This window comes from Acomys minous (assembly GCF_964271855.1).
Source record: "Acomys minous genome assembly, chromosome: 8".
Lineage (NCBI taxonomy): Eukaryota > Metazoa > Chordata > Mammalia > Rodentia > Muridae > Acomys > Acomys minous.
Window position 1 is genome coordinate 4147781 of NC_140489.1, and position 18746 is coordinate 4166526.

Genomic DNA, 18746 nt, shown 5'->3' on the forward strand with positions numbered 1-18746 from the left:
ATTTCCTGCAAAGTATACAGTTTACAAAGTACGGGAAAAAACAGAAACTAAGAGAGTTTGTGAGGGAAGGCTTTCCCTGCCCTGCTTAGCCAACAATGGAGCAGAGGTGAGCTCCGCTGAGGGCTCCTGTGTTCCTCACCGCAGACTGACTCCTCCTGAGTCCTAAGACTTAAGTTCTGCAGCAGAGCCAGCACCTGTTGAGGGAATGCAAATCTCTCCTGGCTCCACCCAACCCTAGGTTGGGTGGTTGAAATGCCAAAGCTGGACCAGTGTACTCACTGGTGTGCAGCCATGGACAGGCTAACTTCCTCATTCCTGCTGCTGCTTGTGCCTGCATGTGAGTGCCAAGGCTTTCTAAGGGAGGACCTTCCATATCCTCACCCTATTCCAACCTTACCTCCTAATTTTTCTTTTTCTCCACAGATGTCCTTTCCCAGGTTACCCTCAAAGAATCTGGCCCCGGGGTCTGGCAGCCCTCTCAGACCCTCAGTCTGACCTGCACTTTCACAGAGCACTTCTGGTATAGGTGTGGGCTGGATCCGTCAGCCCTCAGGGAAGGGTCTGGAGTGGCTGGCTAACATTTGGTGGGATGATGGTAAGTACTACAACCCATCCCTGAAGAGCCGGCTCACAATCTCCAAGGACAGCTCCAAAAACCAGGTATTCCTCAAGATCACCAGTGTGGACACTGCAGACACTGCCACCTACTACTGAGCTCGGAGAGCACATTGACACAGCCTCAGGAAGCAGCTGTACAGTATTTCAGGTTGAGTCTCAGCTCTGTGCCTTCCTTCTACAATGCAGGAGATTGGAGGGGGCAGGCATTTCCTGCTAGCCTGTGGGGTTTCCTCTTCACTCTGAACTTCAGAGCCATGACTTCCTGTTATAAAATTGAGGCCTCCTTTAAGTTACCACAATAGGAGCCATCTATGTTTATTTTTTTATAAAGATGAAGCATGTCTGTTACATAAACCAGGTGGTTCAGTGCTATGATTCTACTCAGTCTTTTGTCTCAGATCCCCACAGCAGAAGATTCCAAATTATTTTAATAACCCTATACAGCAAAAAACTCAATTGGGAGAGATGGACATTATTGGAGAAGCACCAGGGATAAAGTTACTCCTGGGAATCTCTGAAGTATCTCAGGTTATTTGACAAGGCCTGTGGTTGTTCTTCATAAATGCTGGTAACACCCTATTGCTCCAGATAATATTTATACATCTCATTGAATATGGAGATGTTGAGTTAGTGGCTAAATAGTGGTTTTACCTATCCTGGTTAGGGTTCATAATACTGGGCAGCACTTTGAATGCTTTCACAGGAGAACATTAATAAACAACATAGCTACAAACCCTGTCACCTATAATGATGACTTGTGAGATAGGCTGGTGCATTTGTGCCACAAACACGGGGGTAATCAATTATTCTCTTATTGATTGAGAGTTCACTGTACGTGGTGGAACCCATGCCTAACTGCTATAGTGCTCAGAATCTGAGACTGGATAGGCCATGGCTTTTGAGTGGAAACTCAGATGCTATTGTTCTGCTGAAGGAACATAGCAATAAAGGGATTACTAATGACATAACTACTTATAAATTATGTCTCATCTATCCATTGTTAGAACAGCTTTTGTAGTAGGTAGAATCCAACATAGGAAAACACAAGTGGACAGAAAATGTGTAGAGAGTGAGAGATACTGGAACATTCAGTCCTAAATGGCTTGTCTCCATCAAACCTTCCCCTCAGTACAAAGAAACTGATGCAGAAGAGAGTTGGAAAGTTTGTAAGAGCCAGAGGTGATGGATGACTTCATGGAAGCATTATCCACAAAACACAGCAGGACTGATGCACATGTGTGTGAACTCACAGTCACTGTGGAAGCAAACACAAAACTTGCCCGGGTCCAAGCCAAATGGGACCCCAGTGCTGAGAGTGAGAAATGGATACCTGCTCTAACCCCTAACCAAGAAGCTAACTTTAATAGGTACCCACCTGCATAGGAAAACTTAGTTTTCCCCCCACGAAGTCTCACAGGCTATATGATACACATTTTAGGGTAGACACCATGCCCAGCAGCAACAGAAAATGGACATATGGAGAATTTGAAGAGTTTTTCATTCGTGGTAATTTCTTTAGGCATTTCCCTCTCTTTTCTCTCTCTGTCTCTCTCTGTCTCTCTGTTTCTCTCTCTCTCTCTCTCTCTCTCTCTCTCTCTCTCTCTCTCTCTCTCTCTCTCGGTATTTTTTAATCTCCAATTTTGGGTTTTTGTGAGATTGTGTGTGTTTGTGTGTGTGTGTGTGTTTCTGAGAGAGAGAGACAGAGAGAAAGAGAGAGAGATAGAATGATACAGGTAGGACAGAGAGAAATAGGGAAGGAGAAGATTTTTTTAGTAAAAGACTGAGAGAAATAAAAGGACTGGAGGTGGGTTAGCAGCAGCGGAGAGGGATAGTACAGAAGGTGCACAGGAAATCAGAATATATTGCTTTAAAACAAAATTTTCACTACGGTAAAATTAAGTAAAGCACATGGAAGCCTGTGCCTCCCACTCCACCCATAGCATCAACCTTGTGTTTTTAATTTCACTCAATAAATCTGGACACTGTGGAAAAAGAAAATACATTTATTTATGACTATGAGATGTCAATTTACAAACTAGTTTGAAAGTACCCAACAATTTTTGGTATGTTGCCTATTGCAGTGTTAATTCTGTCTCTTATCCCCTTTTTCTTCCTGATCTGACAGTAATCAGTCAGAATTTATGCCATATTCTACATGTTTCACTGCTCAGACATATTTCTCAGAACATGTGCAGAGTCATCATAGGAAAGTGCTCTCATCCATAAGTCCTTAGGCACAGACACAGTCACACAAGTCTCTGCTACTAACAACACAGAAGACAGATCAGTTTCCATCAGCTTATTGCTCACTGTCCTACATGACATCATCATGACAGTCTTTAAGGCCATTTCTCTGCTGTGATTCTGGTGTCTTTCCCATTCCCCTTTAAGATTCAGACTCTACCTATGGTTGGTCTGTTTTTATTTCCTCAAAGTACAGTTTTTACTAATTAGCCTTTCTTGGAAATATAGGCTTTTTTCACATCAAGTTCAAAACTGTCCAGCTTCTAAGAGTCACCCAGGTCCTGATCTGCTTTAACATTTTAGTCATTTATATCAACAATCTCATTCTCTTCTGTAATTAATGTCTCCATATTTTATTGACTTTCTAATACAATTCAGGGAGTTAATTACAGTGATTCGCGTGAATTTCCACTATTTGACAAGAACAAGGATGTTTGTCATTCTCAGATTACAGAGCATTATAATGACAATAGCATAAAGGGGTTTGAAATTCCCTTCCACAATGACCTTCATCTCAGAGGAGGCAGTGGAGCTGCCATGACCATAGGCATTTCCTCAAAGACCCATCTTTCACACAGCAAATTTTAACTAAATGGCATATGGAGAGCATGTGTGTGTGTGTGTGTGTGTGTGTGTGTGTGTGTGCGCGCATGTGTGTGTGACTGTTGTTTGTGTTGTTGTGCCCCAATCACAATACCCCCAGAAGACCACCAGGGCTCAATATCGATGAAGAACAGATAGAGTGCATTATTATGAGCTTGAGCTAGGACTACAAACATTTCTGACACAGCAGGGTAGGACAGTGGCCCCAAGATTCAAGGGTAATGGATTTTTAAAGAAAAACACTGTAAGTGGGGGTTGTGTGTCACAGTATATTGACCTTCAGGAGGCTAAATCAAAGGGGGGATTTTTTTTAGTCTGAGAGGAACATTGATGTTGGTTATGACTAATTGGCTTAGTGTGAGTTTCTGGAAACATTTAGCAGGTGCAGTTTATGTAGTAGTTTTTGGTTAATTTCTCTTCAAATTAGCTGTTTTTAAAAATATATATATATTCCTTTTGCCTCCTGATCCTCTTCACCTTACTACACACCACACTGTCCCACACTCCCTTGCTCTTCCCCATATCCTTCCTACTTGCCAAAAAAGGGGAGTGCCACAACCCACCACAGCCTACCATGTTACATCAGGACTGAGAACATTCTCTTATGCTGAGGCTAGGCAAGGAAGCCATGCCAAAGGACGCCTGATTGGAATCAGCAACAGAATCTATGTCGGAAGCAGCCTCTGCTCCCCTTACTAGGGGACCCACATGAAAACTAAACTGACCATCTGTTACATATGTGTAGAGGGCCTAGATCCAATTGACGCATGATGCCTGTTTGGTGCTACAGTCTCCATAAGCCTCCCTTGAGCCCAGGTTACTTGACTTTGTTACTTTTCTTGTGGAGTTCTTATTCCCTCCAGGTCTTTCTATCCTCCCCACTCCTTCCAATTGGATCCCTGTAGTCTGCTGATGCCTCGGAACCACTTACAGTTGAGTTTTGTGCAGTGTAATAAATATGGACCTATTTGCATTTTCTACATGAAGACATCCATTTAGACTAGCACCATTTCTTGAAGATAATTTTGCCCCCATTGCATGTTTTTTTATTGCTTCTTTGTAAAAACTAAAGTGTCCCTAGGTGTATGCCTTTATTACTGGGCCTTTAGTTTAATTCCATTGATTCAGCAGTTTGTTTTATGCCAGTACATGAAGTTTTTAATATTATTGCTCTGTAGTAAACCTGGAAATTAGGGATAGAAATACCTCCAGAAGCTCTTTTACTGTATAGGATTGTTTTAGAAAATGTGGAGGTTTTTTGTCTGTACATATGACGTTGAGTATTGTTTTTTCTTAAGATCGGTGGAGAATTTTGTTCCTATCTTGGTGGGACTTGCAATAAATTTGTTTTTGTTTTTGTAGATTGTTTTTGTCAAATGTCCTTTTTAATATTATTCCTACCAATACATGAGCATGGGAGAAATTTCCATCTTCTGATTTCTTCTTCAGTTCCTTTCTTTAGAAAATAGAAATTCTTGTCATACAGGTCTTTCAATTCCTTAGGGAGAGTAACAGCAAGGTACTTTGTATTATTTGTTTCTATTTTGAAGGGTGTTGTTTCTCTATTTTTTTTCAGCATTTTGGAATTAGTATATGTGCGGTCTACTGTCTTTTTTTTAGTTCATTTTAATCCAGTCACTTGACTGAAGGTGTGTATCAAGTGTAGGAGTTCACTGGTAGAATTTTTTGGCTTATGTATACTATCATTTGTTAATAGAGATCCTTTGATTTCTTCTTTTCCACTTTGTATCTCTTTGATTTATTTAGCTGTCTTATTACCGGACATAGGATTTCAAGTACTACATTGTAGATATGATGAGAGTGCGGAGCCTTGATTTGTCCCTGGTTTTAGTGGAATTGCTTAAATTTCTTTCCATTTATTTTGATTATGGCTATATATTTGCTGTATATTGCCATTATTGTACTTGGGTGTATGTCTTCTATCCCTGAGCTATCTGCAACTTTTAACATGAAGGTGTGTTGGATCCTGTCAGGTGATTTTCTTACATGTGTTCATATGCAGGGACACTCACATTTTGTTGTATACATTGATGGTGGCTACACTAACACATTGGAGCTGGCAGTGAGTTAACAAATATACCAAGACTCTGAAAACCATTAGTCATGACCTTCCATGAATTAGAGGATGCTGATCTTGCAGAATCTACATCCAGAGAGACAAGAGTTGTCTAAGGACACAGTTAGCAGTGTTGAAACTTATAGATACATGGCCAAGGGAAAACACCACAACTGCTAACTTTTGACTCACAGCCATACAGCCCACCTGTGGTTCTAATGGTGAATTAGCAAACAGAGTGAATCATGGCACACATTTTCCTTAATTCTAGTTACTTCTCAGATGTGCTAATATTTTCTGTAGATTGGAAGTGATCTGTAGGTGGCACATTTGTTCCTCTTTGTGGTGTTTTGAATTTTCTGCCCCAAGTACAGCTTCAGAGGTGGGAAAATGCCTTGTAGACAGCTTATAGCTTTTCACTATCTCTAGTGTTTTGTCTGTTCACTCACTACTTCATCAGTGGTCACTTCCATTGCTTTATCTAACAGACCCTAGCTAAAGTACTGTAGTTCATGGAGACAAGGTTCGCAGCAGAGCTTACTTTCCATTGTTGAAATATCATCTCAAAATCAATAGGTACATTGCAAAGAAGAGAAATAAATGATTTGTCCTTGTGTGAGAGATTATAAAAGTGAGTTATTAGGATCAGCAGGGGGCACTGTGTATCTACCAATTTTCTAATAAGTAGAGGAGCAGCTGAAACATATAAGTTGTTCAGTGAATGTACCCAGCAGCCTCTGTGGATTTAATTGGCAGCGTCATTATGTTCAGAGACTGTGGCGTTTTTGACACATACCACATCCATGCTACATCCTGAAAGAGCTTATTTGTTAGAAAGCATTCATATTGAGATGAACAATGGCCAAACCAGATGCTTATGTTGACTGCATAGAAATACAAGTTCATGACATACTTACAAATACTTATTAATAAAATTGTAGCTACAGCATCCTAAGCAATTTGGGGGAAGTTTTCCAGAGTTTGCAGCTGGTACAAGAAATGTTCATAGTCCTGCTGATCATTGGGTTATGATGGACAGCAGCTTCCAAAGCTCTGAGTGTCTGATAGAAACAGGGTTGTCAATGCACTGTCTCAGCATTGCAAATGTGGTTGAACCTGAGTGTTGTCCTTGTACGCTTGAAGTGTTTCACATTAAAGAACATCGATATGGTGACTGGTTTCTCAGTGGGATGGAAGAGCTCTATATGTCTGGATGGGGTAGGATGGTCAATGCTCCTTCTTTTCATCAGAAATATGGTTGACACTGAGGAGCTTCAGGTGTCTCTTGAGGGTCACATCAGTAACATGGATGTGGTAAAGAGATTGTCAGTGGGATGGAAGAGTTCTGTGTGCACACATGCCATGATGGAGCTTGAATTCATTTCCTCAGATGCCAGAACCTAACCATGCATTTACTAAGAGAAAAACTCTACCAGTTCTATCTAAAAAATTCATGTCTTCATCTGAGAAACATTCTTCCTCTTGATTTCATAAATTAGTTGTGGTTGTAAATATAGCCATGTCCAAACAACCAACTGTATCACATTAGTACCCACTTTTCCACAGTCTCTGAGCACACAGCTTCACACCTTGGCAAGAAGTTGGATCATCTCTACCTGGTGGCAACAGCTACAGAAAAAGTGCATTCCAAGGAGCAGGGCTAAGGGGGAGCCAGAGACTGAAGAGAACTTGGCATTGTCTCTATAGGTGTTCACTTCTATGTTCAACTGAGGGAGTCTTGGTTTGGACTGAGAATATCTGGAGATTTATGAAATGTTACCTTCAAAGATTTTGACTCAGATAGCTTCCCCATTTTTTACATGGGACTGTGGGTGAGGCAGAAGCCTGGCCATGGGTTTGAACTCATTAGATATGGGATATCTAATGGGTATCCCATACCCATTAGATTAGATTGGGATTAGATTGGGATATCCCAAGCCCTAGCAAAAACAAACTCTGTAGAAAAATTTCAGGACAGATACCCACTATGAACACACACAGATACTTCTGTGAATAGATCATGAATAACATGGTGTAAATAAATATGAGTGTTCATGTGTTTCTATAATGTGTAGAGTCAACTGGGTATAGGCTTAGAGGGATGGATCTGGGGCACAGTAAATTCTCAAAACTGATTTCCAATATAACAACAGTCCCATTAAAGGTGAGAGAGGATTATTCTTTCATGACAAAAATGGTGTCATTTGTATTACAGCTTATCATCTTCTTCTTGAGGCAAAATTAGAACATTAGAATTTCTTTTTTTTCCTCCTTTATTAATTTATTCTTGTTACATCTCAATGGTTATCCCATCCCTTGTATCCTCCCATTCTTCCCTCCCTCCCAATTTCCCCTTATTCCCCTCCCCTATGACTGTTCCTGAGGGGGATTACCTCCCCCTCTATATGATCATAGGGTATCAAGTCTCTTCTTGGTAACCTGCTGTCCTTCCTCTGATTGCCACCAGGTCTCCCCGTCCAGGGGACATGGTCAAAGGTGAGGCACCAGAGTATGTGAAAAAGTCATATCCCACTCTCCACTCTACTGTGGAGAGTGTTCTGTCCATTGGCTAGATCTGGGTAGGGGCTTAAGGTTTACCGCCTGTATTGTCCTTGGCTGGTGCCTTAGTTTGAGCAGGACCTCTGGGCCCAAATCTGCCTATCATAATGTTCTACTTGTAGGCTTCTAGGACCCTCTGGATCCTTCTACTTTGCCATTCTCCCATGATTCTCTCATCTAGAGTCCCACTAGAATGTCCTCTCCTCTGTCGCAGTTTCCTGGTAAGTGAAGGCTTTCGTGGGACATGCCCATTGGGCAGGTGACACGGTAAAGAGAACAAAGCGACAGCTTACAAACTGGGAAAAGATCTTCACCAACCCCACATCTGACAAAGGTCTAATATCCAAAATATATAAAGAACTCAAGAAATTAAATACCACCAAACCAAATAACCCAATCGAGAAATGGGGCATGGAACTAAACAGAGAATTCTCAACAGAGGAATATCAAATGGCTGAGAAACACTTAAAGAAATGCTCTACCTCCTTAATCATCAGGGATATGCAAATCAAAACAACACTGAGATTCCATCTTACACCCATCAGGATGGCTAAGATCAAAAATTCAAGCAACACCACATGCTGGCGAGGATGTGGGGAGAGAGGAACACTCCTTCATTGCTGGTAGGAATGCAAACTAGTACAACCACTTTGGAAATCTATCTGGTGCAATCTCAGAAAAATGGGAATAGGGCTTCCTCAAGACCCAGCTATTCCACTCCTTGGAATATACGCAGAAGATGCTCCAGCACACAGCAAGAAAATTTGCTCAACCATGTTCATAGCAGCCTTATTCATAATAGCCAGAACATGGAAACAGCCTAAGTGTCCCTCAATAGAAGAATGGATAAAGAAACTGTGGTACATATACACTATGGAATACTATTCAGCTATTAAAAACAAGGAATTCCCAAAATTTGTGGATAAATGGATTGAGCTAGAAATGATCATAATGAGTGAGTTAACCCAGAAGCTGAAAGACTCAAATGGTATATACTCACTTATATCTGCATATTAGAATTTCTTTAATTTGCAATTGAATTGTTAGCTAAGGTCTTTGGTTGTAGGACACAGAAAAACCTACCTCATCTGTAATTCCCCGTGGTGGCTAGTTTTCCTAATGCAGGAAGGTGCTGTGTAGATTGAAGGAAGAGTAAAGACATCAGTGATCTCATGGAGCACCAGGCCCTGAAGTCTACAACATCAGCCTTCAGGTAAAATGTACCCATTAGTGTCTGAGTGTTATGTAGCAATCAACTTCTTTCTAATTAGATTTGTGGCCTGAATCATAGGAAAGATTTTTTCCCAGGTGCATCTGGTCAAAAGTCCATCATTAGAGATGAAATATGCCCTAGTTGATCAGAGTTGTACCGCTAATGGTTATGTTGTTAAGCTGCCTTATAAATATTTTTGTTTATACCAAGTAGATTAGTGTAGCTCTCATGTCTCAGTGTGCAGTGTGTACTGAGCGATACAGACATTCATAACTGGTCAAAGTGCTGAGAATGACTTACATAGTACTCAGCAACAAGTGAGTCAATGATGTCACTCTCTCACACAAATGTTAATTGCAGGTATTTGAAAGTAGTGAGGGGTATGGAATGTGTTTAAACAGAGGATTTGGTCTTGAACCTCAGCATCAGCCACCTGACCCAGGTATCTGTACCTCCTCCTTCTCCAACTGACCTAGGGTCTTATCTAAGAAGGACCATGCTCATGAATATGCAAATTACTTGAGTCTATGTTGGTTAAATACAGAGATGTCCACACTCCAAAGACAACATCTGGTCTGTTTCCTTTCCACAGTCAGTGGACACACTATTCTTAAGGATGGAATGGAGCTGGATCATCCTCTTCCTTCTGTCGGTAACTACAGGTAAGGGACTCACCAGCTCCAAATCTGAAGAGATGACAAGGACTGAGGTGACAATGATATCCACTCTGCCTTTCTCTCCACAGGTGTCCACACCCAGGTCCAGCTGCAACAGTCTGGGGCTAAGCTGGGGAGACCTGGGTCCTCAGTGAAGTTGTCCTGCAAGGCTTCTGGCTACACCTTCACAAGCTACTATATGGACTGGGTGAAGCAGAACCCAGGACAGGGACTGGAGTGGATTGGAGGGATTGATCCTGAAGATGGTGATACTTACTACAATCAGAAGTTCAAGGGCAAGGCCACACTGACTGCAGACAAATCCTCCAGCACAGCCGACATGGAGCTCAGCAGCCTGACATCTGAGGACTCTGCGGTCTATTACTGTGCGAGAGACACAGTGCTGCAACCACATCCTGAGTCTGTCAGAAATCCTGGAGGAGCAGGAAGCTGCCCTGAGAATAAGATGACAGAGAAGATTAGCCTGGGGACTTGCTTGAAAACAATCGTTTTGAGCATCTCTGAAGTATTTCATGCTGTTTGTCAAAGTCTATGTTTTTTCCTATAAATTCTGGTAATGCCCTATTGCCCCAGATAACACTTATACATCTCACTGAATTTGGAAATGTTAAGTTAGTGGGTAAATAGTGGTTTTACCCCTACTGGTTAGCATTCATAATACTGGGCAGTACTTTGCATGCTTTCAGAGGAGAACATTAATACCTAACATAGCTACAAACCATGTCACCTATTGTGAGATAGGCTGGTGCATTTGTCCCACAAACATGGGGGTAATCAATTATCCCCTTATTGATTGAGAGTTCACTCCATGAGGTGGAACCCATGCCTAAACTGCTATGGTGGCTCAGAACCTGAGACTGGATAGGCCATGGCCCTTGAGGGGAAACCCAGATGCTATTGTTCTGCTGAAGGAACATAGCAATAAAGTGATTCCTAATGACATAACTACTTATAAATAATGCCTCATCTGTCAATTGTTAAAACAGCTTTTGTAGTAGGTAGAAGCTAACATAGGGAAACACAAGTAGACAGACAATGTGTAGAGAGTAAGAGATACTGGAACATTCAGTCCTAAATCTGTTGTCTTTATCAAACCTTCCCCTCAGGACTCAGGGATTGATGCAGAAGAGAAGTTGGAAAGTTTGTAAGAGCCAGAGGTGATGGATGACTTCATGGAACCATTTTCCTCCAAATACAACAGGACTGACACACATTTGAATTCACAGATACTGTGGAAGCAAACACAAAACTTGCACAGGTCCAAGCCAAATGGGACCCCAGTGCTGAGAGTGGAAATGGGTACCTGCTCTTACCCCTAACCAAGAAGCTAACTTCAATTGTTACCCACCTGCAAAGGAAAACTTAGTTTTCTCCCATGGAGTCTCACTGGCTATATGATACACATTTTAGGGAAGACACCATGCCCAGGACCAATAGAAAATGGGCATATGGAGTATGTGTGTGTGTGCGCGTGTGCGTGTGCACGTGCGCGTGTGCGTGTGCGTGTGTCTGTGTGTGTGTGTGTGTGTGTGTGTGTGTGTGTGTGTGAGAGAGAGAGAGAGAGAGAGAGAGAGAGAGAGAGAGAGAGAGAGAGAGAAACAGAGAAATAGAACAATACAGATAGAGACAGGGAAGAAGAAAACATTTCTTAGTAAAAGACTGAGAGAAATAAAAGGAGTGGAGGTGGGTTAGCAGCAGCTGAGAGGGATAGAACAGAAGTTGCACAGGAAGTCAGAATATATTGCTTAAAAACAAATTTTTCACTATGGAAAAATTAAGTAAAACACATGGAAGTCTGTGCCTCCCGCCACACCCATAGCTTCAACCCTGTGTTTTAGATTTCATTCAATAAATCTGGACACTGTGGAAAAAGAAAATACATTTATTTATGATTCTGAGACGTCAATTTGCACACTGGCTTGAAGGTACCCAAAAATTTTTGGTCTGTTGCCTATCGCAGTATTAATTCTGTCTCTTGTCACCTTTGTCTTCCTGCTCTGACAATAATCAGGTAAGAATCTATGCCCCATTCTACGTGTTTCACTGCTCAGACACTTTCTCAGAACATGTGCAGAATCATCATAGGAAAGTGCTCCTGTCCAGATGTCTTCAGGAACAGACACTGTCACACAAGTCTCTGTTACTAACAACACAGAAGACAGATCAGTTTCCATCAGCTTATTGCTCACTGTCCTACATGATGTCATCAGGACAGTCTTTAAGGCCATTTCTGTGCTGTGATTCTGGTGTCTTTCCAATTCCTCATTAAGATTCAGAGTCTTCCTATGGTTGGTCTATTTTTATTTCCTCAAAGTACAGTGTTTACTAATTAGTCTTTCTTGGAAATACAGGCTTGTATCATGTCAAGTTCAAAACTGTTCAGCTTCTGAGAGTCACCGGGTCCTTATCTGCTTTAACATTTTAGTCATTTATATTAACAATCTCACTCTCCTCTGCACTTATTGTATGCGTCATTTTATTGACTATATAATACAATGCAGGGAGTTAATTACAGTGATTCAAGTGAATTGGCACATCAGTCTTAAAGGAGAATGTGTAAGTTTCTATTTGACAAGAACAAGGATGTTTGTCATTCTTAGATGACAGAGCATCATAATGACAATATCATGAAGGGGTTTGGAATTCCCTTTCATGATGACATTGATCTCAGAGGAGACAGTGGAGCTGCCATGGTCATAGGCCACTTCCTAAAAGTCCATCTTTCACACTGCAAATTTTAACTAAATGGCATATGGAGTACGTGTGTGTGTGTGTGTGTGTGTGTGTGTGCCCGCGCGCGCGTGGACACGCGCAGGCAGGTGCATGAATGTTGTTTATGTTGTTGTGTCCCAATCAAGAGACCCCCTAAGAGACCACCAGTACTCAGTATCCATGTAATACACACAGGGTCCTTTTTTACAGGCTCGGGTTAGGACCACAAACCTTCCTGATATAGTAGGGTAGGACAGTGTCCCAGAGCTTCAAGGGTAATGCATTCACAAAGTAAAAAACTGTAACTGGTGGTTGTGATTCACAGGAATGTTGATTTTTAGGTCGTTCAGGTGGAGGATAAATCATGAGGGAATTTTTTTTTATCTCATAGAAACTTTTTCTTTTTTTTCTCCTTTATTAATTTATTCTTGTTACATCTCAATGGTTATCCCATCCCTTGTATCCTCCCATTCTTCCCTCCCTCCCATTTTCCCCTTATTCCCCTCCCCTATTACTGTTGCTGAGGGGGATTACCTCCCCCTCTATATGATCATAGGGTATCAAGTCTCTTCTTGGTAACCTGCTGTCCTTCCTCTGAGTGCCACCAGGTCTCCCCGTCCAGGGGACATGGTCAAAGGTGAGGCACCAGAGTATGTGAGAAAGTCATATCCCACTCTCCACTCTACTGTGGAGAATGTTCTGACCATTGGCTAGATCTGGGTAGGAGCTTAAGGTTTACTGCTTAAGGTATTGTCCTTGGCTGGTGCCTTAGTTTGTGCGGGACCCCTGTGCCCAAATCTGCCTATCATAATGTTCTACTTGTGGGCTTCTAGGATTCTAGATGAGAGAATCATGGGAGAAAGGCAAAGTAGATGTTTCTAAAATCTTATTTTGGATTTTTCTCTTGTGATTTGGTTTTTTCCCTCTGAAGTATTTTTTCATTATTATTCTTTAAGTGTTCAGAGTAATTTCTTCTAAGAAACTGTATTATTTCTATATCAATATCATATGCATCATTTCTAAATATTTGAGCTGAGACAGTTAAAAGAAACCATGTAAATAAAAAATTATGCAAAACACAAGGAACAGGTGCAGAGAAGGGACATCAAGAGTGTTGCCTGACTCACCTAAAGTGTTTTCCTCTCAGTTAAAAACTTTCATATATGTTATATGTTGGTCAGAACCTTTGCTTTGAATGACACAATAGAGGTCACTCTGGTTAGTTATTAAAATCCATGTTACTCTCCTGGGAAGTTTATCACATAGTAGAATGAATTCCTCAACTGGAAAAGTAACTCAACAAGATAGACAAACCCTTCGCCAAATTAGCAAAAGGCAGATGGACACTTTCCAAATCAAGAAAAACATAAAAGAAAACAACAGACAAGAAGGCATCCAAAGACTCATTAAGTCTTCAAAAGCCTATATGCCACAAAATGTGAAAATTAAATGAAATGGACAATTATTTGATATATTCCACTTACCAAAGTTAAATCATATGCTAGTAAACAAATGAAATTATCTTATATAACCTAAGAAGATAAAAACATTCATCAAAATCTCCCCCCACCCAAAAAAAGCCCAGGGCCCAGGGGCAGATGGATTCAGTACAGTATTTTACCAGACAGTCACAGAAGAGCTAATGCAAATATTCTTTAAACTATTACAGAGAATAGAAACAGAAGGAACATTACAAAACTCATTCTAAGACCACAGTAACCTCTATACCTAATCCATACAAAGACCCAACAAAGAAAGAGAATTTCAGACAAATTTCTTTTATGAGATTGATGCAAAAATACTGAATAAAATATTCACAACCCAAATTCAAAACCACATCAAAAATATCCACTACAACCAAGTAGGCTTCACCCTAGGCATGCAGTGATGGTTCAATATATAGACATCCATCAGTGTAATCTAACATATAAACAAACTGTAAGAAAAAAAACTCACATGATCATCTCCTTAGATGATGAAAAAGTATTTAACAAAATTCAAGTTTATGTTATTCAGAGATACAATGGACATACCTTGTGGGTGGGTTTATATTCTTTTTTTTCTAGAGATAACACATGAGATGTGAATTCACTAGTATGAGATTGTTAAACTTCCCCTCTCTGTAGTCTTTCTTTCAATTCTTGTATTTACTTTAAAAGCAATTTCTGTTCACATTAGCTAAGGACTTTTTATATTTATTCCCTTTACCTCCTGATGTCTCCATGTCCCTAATCTCTATATGATCCCTCCCTCCCTCTCTTTCTCCCTCATCCCCATATCCCCACTTTTAACAAAAAAAGTTGAGTTCCCCAAACCCACCACAGCTTAAAAAGTGGCATCAAGTCTGAGCACATTCTCTTACCCTGAGGCTAGGCAAGGAAGCCATGCCAGGGGTCTCCTGATCAGAAAGAGTCAAAAGAATCCATGTCACAATCAGCCTCTGCTCCCTTTACTAGGGGACCCACATGAATTCTAAACTGCCTATCTGTTACATGTGTGTTGGGGGCCCAGATCCAGTAAAGCACGGTTATTGGTTGTTGCTTCAGTCTTCATAATCCCCCTGAGCCAATGGCATTTAACTTTGTTGGTCTTGTGGAGCTCTTGTCCCCTCCAGGTCCTTCTGTCCTCCCCACCCCTTCCACAAAGCTCCCTTTGGTCCTTTGAGGCATTTGATCCAGTTGAAATTGAGTTTTGTGTAGGGTAATAATTATGGAACTATTTGCATTTTCTGCATGTAGACATTCAGTTAGTACAAGTATCATTTGTTGAAGGTGCTTTTGCTCCCATTTTATGGGACTGGATTCTTTGTTAAAAGTCAAATGTCCATTGGTGTGTGTGTTTATTTCTGGGCCATTAATTTGATTCCATATATTATCCACTTTGTTTTTATTCTGGTACCATGCAGTTTTTATTAGTATTGCTCTGTAGTCAAGCTTGAATTCAGGAATAGAGTTGCCTGCAGAAGTTCTTTTATTGTATAGGATTTTTTAAAAAAATCAAATGCCAGCTTTTTTGTTGTTGTTCCGTACACATGAAGCGGAAAATTGTTCTTTTAAATTAAAATCTGTAGATAATTTTGTTGATGTTTTGTTGGGAATTACAGTGAATCTGTAGATTGCTTTTGGTAAGATTACCATTTTTATATGTTAATCTTATAAATCCATGAGCATTGAGAACTTTCCATCTTCTGATTTCTTCTTCAATTTCTTTCTTCAGAGAATTGAAATTCTTGTCATACATATCTTTTACTTTACTGGTTAGAGTAACACCAATGTATCCTATACTATTTGTTTCTACTGTGAAGGTTGCTGTTTCTCTATTTTTTCTCAGCCCTTTGATGTTTGGGTTTAGGAGGTCTACTGTATTTTTTAAGGTTAATTTTGAATGCAGCCATGTCCCTGAAGGTGTGTATCAGGTGTAGAAGTTCTCTGGTAGAATTTTTGTGGTCACTTACATGTACATTCATATGTAAATAGAGACCCTTTGATTTTTTTATTTTCCCATTTCTTTCCCCTTGATTTATATAGTTATCTTATTGCTGTAGATAGGATTTCAAGTACTATATTGGAGACTTATGGTGAGAGTAGGGAGCGTGTGTTATCCGTGACTTTAGTGGAATTGCTTTAAGTTTCTCACCATTTAATTTGATGATGTTTCTAAGCTTGCTTTATATTGCCTTTATTGTACTTAGGCATGTGCCTTTTATCTCTGATCTATCTAAAACTTTTAACATGAAGGTGTGTTGGATTCTGTCAAATGATTTTCTGCATCTGTTCACTTGCAGGGACACACATATATTCACACACATACAAACACACACACAAACAAATTTGTCATATTCATTGGTCATGGCTACACTAACACACTGGAGCTTTTAGCAGGTAATTCAGCACCAAAGCTGTCATTCTCAAAGCCTCAGCAAATACATCCAAGAATCTGAAAATCATTAGTCATGGCCTTCCATGAATAAGAGAATACTGAGCTTTGGGGAATTAGATCCTGAGAGAAGAGAGTTGCCTCATGACCCACTCAATATTTCTTATATTTAAAGATACATGGGAAGAACTTTATGACAGGCAGATCTGGGTCCTGGGGTCCTCCTCAAACTAAGGTACCAGCCAAAGAGAATATAGGCAGCAAACTTTGAACCCCTGCCAAGACATAGCCTACGAACGTGATATTCTCCACTGTTGAGTGGAGAGTGAGATCTGACTCTCATACGAACTCTGGTGCCCCTTTTCTGACAACGTCCCTTGGATGCGGAGGCCTGGCGACACTCAGAGGAAGGATAGCAAGTTACCAAGAAGAGACTCGATATTCTAAGAGCATATATAGGGAGAGGAGGTCTCCGTCAATCACAGACATAGGGGAGGGGAGAAGGGGGGAAGTGGGGGGGGGAGGAAAGAATGGAGAAAACAGGGAAGGGCTAACAATCGAGATGTAATATGAATAAATTAATAAAAAAAAGATACATGGAAAAAGGAAAACACCACCCCTGCTAAGTCTTTACACACAACCATACAGCTCACCTGTAATACATATGCTGAATTAGCAAGCAAAGTGAACCACAGCTCATTTATTAAAAATTCTACTTACTTCTCAGAAAGGTAAATACTTCTTGTAGGTTGGAACTGATCTGTAGGTCCCACATTTGTTCCTCTTTGTGGTGTTTTGAAGTTTTTGTCTCAAGTACAGCTTCAGCAGTGGGAAAACTATCTTGTAGAGAGCTTATAGCCTCCTATCTCTAATTTGTAGTCTAACTCACTACTTCATCAATGGTCACTTCTATTGAAAAAAATCTAACAGCTCCTAGAGAAAGGACTATGGTTCATGGAGACAATGATTGAGGCACAGCTCACCTTCCATTGTTGGAATATCATCTCAAAATCAATAGCTACATTGCAAAGAAGAGAAGTAAGCAAGTTATCCCTGTGTGGGAAGTTACACAAAGGAGTATCAGGACCAGCAGGGGGCACTGTAGGTCCACCAATTTTCTAATAAGGAGCAGCTGAAGCAGATAAGGAAGTTGTTCACTGAGTGTCTTCCAGCACTCTCTATGGATTTCATTGCCAACATCCTTATGTTCTGAAACCATGGCATTGTTGACACATACCATTTCCATGCTACAACCCTGGAGAGGTTCTTGGAGCCTCAGAATCCTAAGCAACAAGGGGAAAGTGTCCCAGAGTTTGTTGCTGCTATGAGAGGTGTTCATAGTCCTGTTGATCATTGGATTGTGCTGGACAGCAGCATCCAAAACTGTAAATAAGTGTCTGATAGAAACAGGATGGACAATGCACCTTCTCAGCATTGCAAATGTGGTTGATCATGGCAGAATTTATGTTATTCTTGAATACTTGAAGTGTGCTTCACATTAAGGAACATGGATATGGCGACTAAATTCTCAGTGGGATGGAAGAGCTCTATGTGTCTGGATGGGGTAGGATGGCCAATGCACGTTCTCATCATCAAAAATATGGTTGACACTGAGGAGCTTCAGATGTCTGTTGAAAACTTGTTGTGAAGTTCCCCAAAATGAACATGGGTGTGGGGAATGTATTGTTAGTCCAGTGATGAGCTCTGAGTGGACAGGTGCTAGGATGTTGCTTGAATGCATTTTATCAAATACCAGAACCTCATCATGCATCTGACTAGCAGAAAACTCTACCAGATCTATCTATAAAAAAATTCATGTCTTCATCTAAGAAATATATTTCCTCTTGATTTCATAAATTAGTTTGTATTTCTAAATACAGTGATGTCCTCACAGCCAACAGTACCATATTAGTACCTACTTTTCCACAGTCTCTGAGCACATAGGTTCTCACCTTGGCATGAAATTGGATCATCTCTACTTGACAGCAGCTACAGGAAAGTGCATTCCTAGGAGGAGGGCCAAGGGGAAGACAGAGACAGAATAGGTCATGGCATCCTTTCTATTGGTGTCACTCCTAGGTTAAGCTGGTGGTGTCTTGATATGGACTGAGGAGTCCTGGAGTTTCATGAAAGGTTACCTGCCAAGATTTTCACTCAGATAGCTTCC

At 40.7% G+C, this 18746-nt stretch overlaps 2 gene segments (V, D, J or C); both read left to right on the top strand.

The window, feature by feature from the left end:
- The first annotated feature begins 291 nt into the window (after positions 1–291).
- The window catches only part of LOC311603266 (immunoglobulin heavy variable 2-5-like), a 153295-nt gene continuing 134840 nt past the window's right edge, over positions 292–18746 (top strand). Inside the window, exon 1 of the V gene segment in view lies at positions 292–337.
- LOC311603378 (Ig heavy chain V region 3-like) lies at positions 9906–10538 on the top strand. The segment is given in 2 exons: positions 9906–9976; positions 10060–10538.